Genomic DNA, 8,745 nt, shown 5'->3' on the forward strand with positions numbered 1-8,745 from the left:
ATAGAGCCATTCTCACATAGAAGGCAAGTAAATAAGGGTGAGCATCTATGCTCAACAATATCAAGAACACCTCTTATCTGATAAGAGTGCTTAACTATGTGTATGCTTGTGCAAGTGTCCTACTATAGTCCATATCAGCAAATAAGCATAAGAAAAAAGAACGGACAACACGTAGAATATTTTCTCACAACTTTCACAATATAAAGCTCACACAGGTACGTATACCACTTGTCTCGCCACAAATCATCACAAATCAATCCCTGAAATAGCCCACCTTGTCTCGCCACGTGTGCAATAATAAAGTAAGAGCCTGCCTTGCCTCGCCACATGTGCATAACAATGTTCCCACCTTGTCTCGCCACATGCGCAACCCACATATATATATATCCCGCCTTGTCACGCCGCATGTGCAAATATCAATAGTAACAATAGCACGGCAGAAACCTTGTGCAACCCCATAACAACAACTGCACGGTAGAAACCTCATGCATCACCACAACAAGTACAATAACAACAATGGCAATAATACAAAGTACGACAAGTAAATCAACTCAAAAACATTAAATCACAAGAAACGGTAGAACCAATTCGCAAGGAATAACTACATTAAAGAATGCTAGGCGTAAAGAGAACAGCTCAAATAAGGGAAAACTAATGTGTAGTAACGATCCCACAATATACACTTCAACAACAGGGAAGCTAACACGAGTCAAATAATTCCAAATAAAACAAGTCGACTAAGATATAGGATATCTAAACTTCTTTTAAGATTGATGAAATTACGTAGGATATTCAACAATTCAATTAAGGATAAGCAGCGGAAAAAATAATCATAACCTCAATTAAGACTGAACAATTATAGGATGAAATAATATTAATTCCAAATAAAGATAAGCAGTTATGAAAAGATAGCACGGCTATAAAAGAGATAACAGTTTCAATTAAGGCACATATGAATCAAGTAACAATAATAGTGGATTATGAAGCAATTGATTCTAATTAAGCAGGTAGATGTGAATCTAGTAATTAAGATATATAATCATAACAAGAACAACTGCATATTCAATAAATATAAGGACCTAAGAACCCTAAAAGGCCAACTTTCCACAAATAAGTCAATGCACACACTCGCCACCTCGTGTACACGGACTACAATCAACATAGAAGACTCAAATCCTAAGGGAAAGTCCCCTACACAAGGTTATGCAAGATACTTACCTCGAACCAAGCTCAAACAGCCCGTAAGAATGCCCTTTCCTCGATTATCAAACTCCAAATGGCACAAATCTAGCCAAACACAAATTTGCATATCATGAATACAACCATAATAGACTCATCTAATTAGTGAAATTAATATTTTAACAAAAATTCCGAAATCCGCCATAAAAGGTCGACCCGGGCCCACGTCTCGGAATTGGGTAAAAGTCACAAAATACGAACACTCATTCACTCACGAGTCTAACCATAATAAAATCATCAAATTCGATACCATTTCGTCCCTCAAATCGTGATTTTTCATTTTGAGAATTTTCTTCAAAAAACACCTTTTTTCTCAACTCAAAACACAAATTAAATAATAAAAGTAAAGATAGAATCATGGAAATAAATAAATTCTAGTTGAAGAATATTTAGCCAATCGATTTTCTTGAAAAACCCATAAGGAAGCTCCCAAAACCGAAGTCTAAAACTCAAAATATGAAGAAAATGGCCAAACCCTCGACTTAATGTTTCTACCAGGATTTCTGCATCGCGAACTAGGAGACGCACCTATGCACTCGCATTTGCGAGAAGGGTCCGCATCTATGAACTCAGTTGGCCAGGACTGGAATCGCATCTGCGGATTTACAGCCGCACCAGCGACACCGCAGAAGCAAAAGGGGGAACGCAGAAGCAAGCTTCTTCGCAGATGCGATCGAGGAACCGCAGAAGCGGCCTTCGCACCTGCGTGTATGCTTCCGCAAAAGCAAGAAAGCTCCCAGACCTCAAGGATCGCAGAAGCGACCAGGCTCACGCAGAAGCGGAGCCGCACCTGCGCTCCAGGCGTCGTAGGTGCGAAAACACCAAAACCAGACCTGTTCAAAACCATGAAAAATATCGGAAACTTGTCTGAAACACACCCGAGGCCCCCGGGACCTCGTCCAAGCATACCAACAAGTTCCATACCCTAATACGGACTCGCTCGAGGTCTCAAATCACATCAAACAACGTCGAAACTATGAATCGCACCATGAATCGAACTTATAAATTTTCCAATCTTCCAACTTCTAAAACCCATGTCGAAACCTATCAAATCAACCCGGAATGACGTCAAATTTTGCAGGCAAGTCCCAAATAACATAACGCAGTTGTTCCAACTCTCGGAATAGCATTCCGACCCCGATATCAAAAAGTCCACTTCCGGTCCAAATCTCCAAAAAATCGACTTTCGCCATTGCAAGCCTAAATTAGCTACAGACCTCAAATTCACAGTCCGGACACGCTTCTAAGTGCAAAATTACCCAACGGGGCTAATGGAACCGATGGAACTCCATTCCGGAGTCGTCTTCACATAGTTCCGACTACAGTCAAAATCCTAAGACTTGAGTTTCCGTTTTAGGGACTAAGTGTCCCAAATCACTCCGAATCATCCGGTAACTGAATTCAACCACGCAGTCAATACACATAATACGAAGCTGCTCAGGTCCCTATGCCGCCGAACGGGACTTAAATTCTCAAAACGACCGGCCGGGTCGTTACATCTTTCCCCTCTTAAACAAACGTTCGTCCTCGAACGTGCTAAGAATCGCCTCAAAGTCTTCAAATCACTGAAAGTACATATCCAACATACATCCGCGGGGGACCCCACGTCACCCCAATCCACATAAGCCTAACGACACCATCCCAGCTGTAATTTATCCTTTCTATCAACATCGATAAGCCTTAGAGTCAAAATTCTCACCTTCAATTTATCTTCAAAAGACCCGATTCTAAATCCATAACCAGTATCAGTCTCAACCAGCTGTAACAACTCTTGTCTACACCCACAAGGTACGACCATTCAATAACACACCACACATAGGCTCATAATAATATTTCTGATCACCATAGCTGCCCGTAATCAAAACCATCACCCGCAATTAGCCTCATATTCATTAGAACCCTGTTCAAACCTCCAAAACACTGACAATGATGCAAGAAACATAAAGACCTCATAACTATACACCTGAATTAACAAGTCACAACTAACACCACCGGGCACACACCTCGCAAGCCAAAACGTAAGAAGCACATAACGAAAAATGACTGAATATGTAAAAAGAAACACATAAGAGAAATATCAAACAAGCCTGACAGGCACAACTCTCTAACAGTACCCTATTACGAATCAATTTAAAAGGAAAATTAAAGTATATGAACAAATCACAAGGATCTCATCGTGATATAACTTCCACCGTGGTACTCAGCCCGGCTCAAAATATCAAATCACATGGAATCGCGAGGGTCTCACCCTCAACTCTGAATCACAAGTCGAATACACATCATACCAATGGAAATCTTCCACTAACTCAATTATGCCAATAAAATCACAACACTTACTAAACTTTCACCCCGGTAGAGTATCAAATCACAAATCGTAACCAAATTACTCATGAATCACATCAAACCTGCCATAATAGACAGCATGAATACACTTATAGTCTCGTAACTTTCAATAACGCATTAAAACAATGATAGACATGGCTATCGCTCATAGAATCTCCCAACAGGGGTAAACACCTAAACATAATACTAAGTCATGAACTCACCCATAGGTGGGACAACAAATAGGGGAACTCGCCCCGATAAGCAGAACCGAATCAAAATACGGATGGTGCCCCTTTGTAACAAATCAAAGCATACCCGTATGACATCATCTGGCGTAGTGGCCTCAAGACTACTATATGAAACATATCAACGGGCCGGGCCTTCCCCTTTTGGGCGCCCTCTACTCGCCTGAATACTCCATTGTGACACACCTGTCCGGAGTCTAGGAAAATCTCTCACCCTATGGCTGGTATCTCCATACTCGAAGCAACCTCTCTGCTGATGTGCCTGTGGAAACTGTGCAGTACGTCTACTCTAAGACCCATGAGCACCTGAAACACTGTGTGAAGCCTGAAGTGCAAACTGAACTGGCTGACCCACAAAACCTCTACCATGTCATACCCTGCCTCCAAAATAAGGACCAGTAGATCTGTCTGGTCTACGAGGCCTCCTCACCTCCCTGTCCTCTCTCTCCTGATCTCGCTTATACTCTTTCTCATGGACCCGCATGTCCTCTCTCTCATGAAACCACATGCCCTCTACACTGCCAGCGATCCCTACCACCTGCTAAAACTAAACATCTCACTTTAACTCCCGAGCCATACTGAACCGAATATCATGCATGAGTCCCTCAATGAATCTACGGACACGCTCTATAACTGTGGCGTCCAAAGCAGGTGCATGCCTGGCCAAATCACTAAATCTCACGGCATACTCTGACACTGACATAGTGCCCTGGCGCAGCTGCTCAAACTCCGCGCGCCATGCATCTCGAAGGGACTGAGGTACAAACTCTCTCAGGAACATCTCTGAAAACTGAACCCATGTAAGTGAAGCTAACTCGGCTGGGCTACCCAAATCATATGCCCGCCACCATTGGTAAGCCGCTCCCCTGAGCTGGAACGTAGTAAAAGCAACCCCGTTCGTCTCCACAATACCCATAGTATGGAGAATGCAGTGACACTCTTCCAGAAAATCCTATGCACTCTTCGAAGCCAAACCACTAAATGTAGGAGGGTCATATTTCTTGAACCTTGCAAGTCTAAGGTGCTCTTCCTCAGATACTATTGCCTTGACCACGGGCTGAACTGGAACCATAGGCTGTGTCACCATGACACCTGGAACCTGACCAACATGAACTCGCTGCTCTGGGGTGTGGGCGGCGGGAGTCTAGGTTCCTCCCCCGGTCTGTGAAATAGCTGGTGCAACCGGAATCAACCCCGCCTAAGCCAATATACCAAACATGCTCAAGAACTGTGCTAAGGTCTCCTGAAGTCCGGGGGTAACAGCAGGCGCCTCCAGTACTTGCCCCCCAACTGGAACTACTGGCGGCTCCTCAATTGCTGCTCTGGTAGGTGCTCTCGTCGGCCTCTGCCTCTTCCCCTAGCGACATCTGCTCCGGGGGTAACGTTATCAACAACTGCAGCACCTGTCCTCACCATTTGTGAGAGAATAGAATGACAAAGGCTCAAAATCCGATATCAATAAAATCGCACGATAGGAATGAAATAAGTGAAACTATCCTAATAGTTTGGTAGCCTCTCGAAGATAAGTACAGATGTCTCTGTACCGATCCGCAAGACTCTACTAAACTCGCTTATGACTCGTAGCACCTATGAACCTAGAGCTCTGATACCAACTTGTCACAACCCAATTTTTCCTCCGTTGGGTACCATGATGGCACCTAGTCTTAGGGACTAGGTAAGCCTAACAATAATTGAAACAATATTTTTTAAATAACATCTAAAACTTTGAAATAGAATCTCTTAAAATTTACAATTCCCAAAAACGGTAGTACAAGTCATAAGCTCTACAGAGTGTTTGCTAGCAAATTTCTAAATACAACTGTCCAGAAATAAGAATAAACAGTGCAAAACGAAAACTTAAAGGTGACTCTGAAGCCTGCAAACGCAGTGGCAGGTTTACCTTGAGTCTCCGCAGCAACAGTCCACACAGCTAGCTAACGAACAAATACCTGAATCTTCACAAAAATGTGCAGAAGAGTAGCATGAGCACACTACAGCGGTGCCCAGTAAGTATCAAGACTAACTTCGGTAGAGTAGTGACGAGGAACAGTCAAGACACCTACTGGTCTAATAAACTAAACGGTTACACGTATATGAACAACATGAGTATGATTTCTACATAAGAACTATGCAATATGGCTCACAATACTGTAATGGCATTAAGGAAGGAAACAACAAGTATCAGCGGAATATCATGAAAATGACACAGACAAAGTGAATGGAACTCAACCTAAATCCGGAATCACAAATACAGCAAGGACAAGTAATAACTCAGCAACTACAACCGCTTTTACATCAGGTTTTAGCCAACAACTGCACGAGGTATCGAACCTCGGACAAATCACAATTCACGGGTCTCAATACCTGAACCCTGACACTTGGCATCCTATGCCCTCATAACCGCACTGACGACTCGCGTGCCAATAGAGCCATTCTCACATAGAAGGCAAGTAAACAAGGGTGAGCATCTATGCTCAACAATATAAAGAATACCTCTTATCCGATAAGAGTGCTTAACTACGTGTATGTTTGTGCAAGTTTCCTACTATAGTCCATATCAGCAAATAAGCATAAGGAAAAAGAACGGACAGCACGTAGAATATTTTCTCACAGCTTTCATAAGATAAAGCTCACACAGGTATGTATACCACTTCACAAATATCAACAACAAGAATGCCCCCAGGCCACAAATCATCACAAATCAATCCCTGACACAGCCCACCTTGTCTCGCCACGTGTGCAATAATAAAGTAAGTGCTTGCCTTGTCTCGCCACACGTGCATAACAATATTTCCACCTTGTCTCTCCACATGCGTTATATACGCATATATATATATATATATATATATATATATATATATATATATATATATATATATATATATATATATATCCCGCCTTGTCACGCCGCATGTGCAAATATCAATAGTAACAATAGCACGGCAGAAACCTCGTGCAACCCCATAAAAACAACTGCACGGCAGAAACCTCGTGCATCACCAGTACAAGTACAACAACAACAATGGCAATAATATAAAGTATGACAAGTAAATCAACTCAAGAACTTTAAATCACAAGAAACGGTAGAACCAATTCACAAGGAATAACTACAGTAAAGAATGCTAGGCGTAAAGAGAACAGCTCAACAAAGGAAAAACTAATGTATAGCAACGATCCCACAATATACACTTCAACAACATGGAAGCTAACACGAGTCAAATAATTCCAAATAAAATAAGTCGACTAAGATATAGGATATCTAAACTTCTTTTAAGGTTGAGGAAATTACGAAGGATATTCAACAATTCAATTAAGGATGAGCAGCGGAAAAATAATCATAACCTCAATTAAGACTGAACAATTATAGGATGAAATAATATTAATTTCAAATAAAGATAAGCAGTTATGAAAAGATAGCATGGCTATAAAAGAGATAATAGTTTCAACTAAGGCATATATGAATCAAGTAACAATAATAGTGGATCATGAAGCAATTGATTCTAATTAAGCAGGTAGATGTGAATCTAGTAATTAATGTATATAATCATAACAAGAACAACTGCATATTCAATAAATACAAGGACCTAAGAACCCTAAAAAACTAACTTTCTACAAATAAGTTCGTGCACGCACTCGTCACCTCGTGTACACGGACTACAATCAACATAGAAGACTCAAATCCTAAGGGAAAGTCCCCCGCACAAGGTTAGGCAAGATACTTACCTCGAACCAAGCTCAAACAGTCCGTAAGAATGCTCTTTCCTCGATTAGCAGACTCTGAATGGCCCAAATCTAGCCAAACGCAAATTTGCATATCATGAATACAACCATAATAGACTCATCTAATTAGTGAAATCAATATTTTAACAAAAATTCCGAAATACGCCCAAAAACGTTGACCCGGGCCCACTTCTCGAAATCAGGTAAAAGTTACAAAATATGAACACCCATTCACTCACGAGTCTAACCATACTAAAATCATCAAATTCTGATACCATTTTGTCTCTCAAATCGTGATTTTTTATTTTAAAAATTTTCTTCAAAAACTACCCTTTTCCTCAACTCAAAACACAAATTAAATGATAAAAATAAAGATAGAATCATGGAAATAAATAAATTCTAGTTGAAGAACACTTACCCAATCGATTTGCTTGAAAAATCCATAAGGAAGCTCCCAAAACCGAAGTCTAAATCTCAAAATATGAAGAAAATGGCCAAACCCTCGACTTAATGTTTCTGTCAGGATTTCCGAATCTGCGGACTAGGAGACGCACCTGCGCACTCGCATTTGCGAACTCAGCTGGCCAGGACTGGAACCGCATCTGTGGATTTACAGCCGCACTAGCGGCACCGCAGAAGCGAAAGGGGGAACGCAGAAGAGAGCTTCTTCACAGATGCGATTGAGGAACCGCAGAAGCGGCCTACGCACATGCGTGCAAGCTTCCGCAGAAGCGAGAAAGCTCCCAGGCCTTAAGGATCGCAGAAGCAACCAGGCTCATGCAGAAGCGGAGCCACACCTGCGCTCCAAGCGTCGCAGGTGCGAAAATGCCAGAACCAGACATGTTCAAAACCATGAAAAAATATCTGAAACTCGTCTGAAACACACCCGAGGCCCCCGGGAGCTCGTCCAAGCATACCAGTAAGTTCCATACCCTAATACGGACTCGCTCGAGGTTTCAAATCACATCAAACAACGTCAAAACTACGAATCGAACTTATAAATTTTCAAATCTTTCAACTTCTAAAACTCGTGCCGAAACCTATCAAATCAACCCGAAATGATGTCAAATTTTGCAGGCAAGTCCCAAATAATATACAGAGTTATTCTAACTCTCGGAATCGTATTCCGGCCCCAATATCAAAAAGTCCACTTCCAGTCCAAATCTCAAAAAATTTGACTTTCGCCATTTCAAGCCTAAATCAGCTACATACCTCA

This window comes from Nicotiana tabacum, chromosome 23 (assembly GCF_000715075.1).
Source record: "Nicotiana tabacum cultivar K326 chromosome 23, ASM71507v2, whole genome shotgun sequence".
NCBI classification, from domain to species: domain Eukaryota; kingdom Viridiplantae; phylum Streptophyta; class Magnoliopsida; order Solanales; family Solanaceae; genus Nicotiana; species Nicotiana tabacum.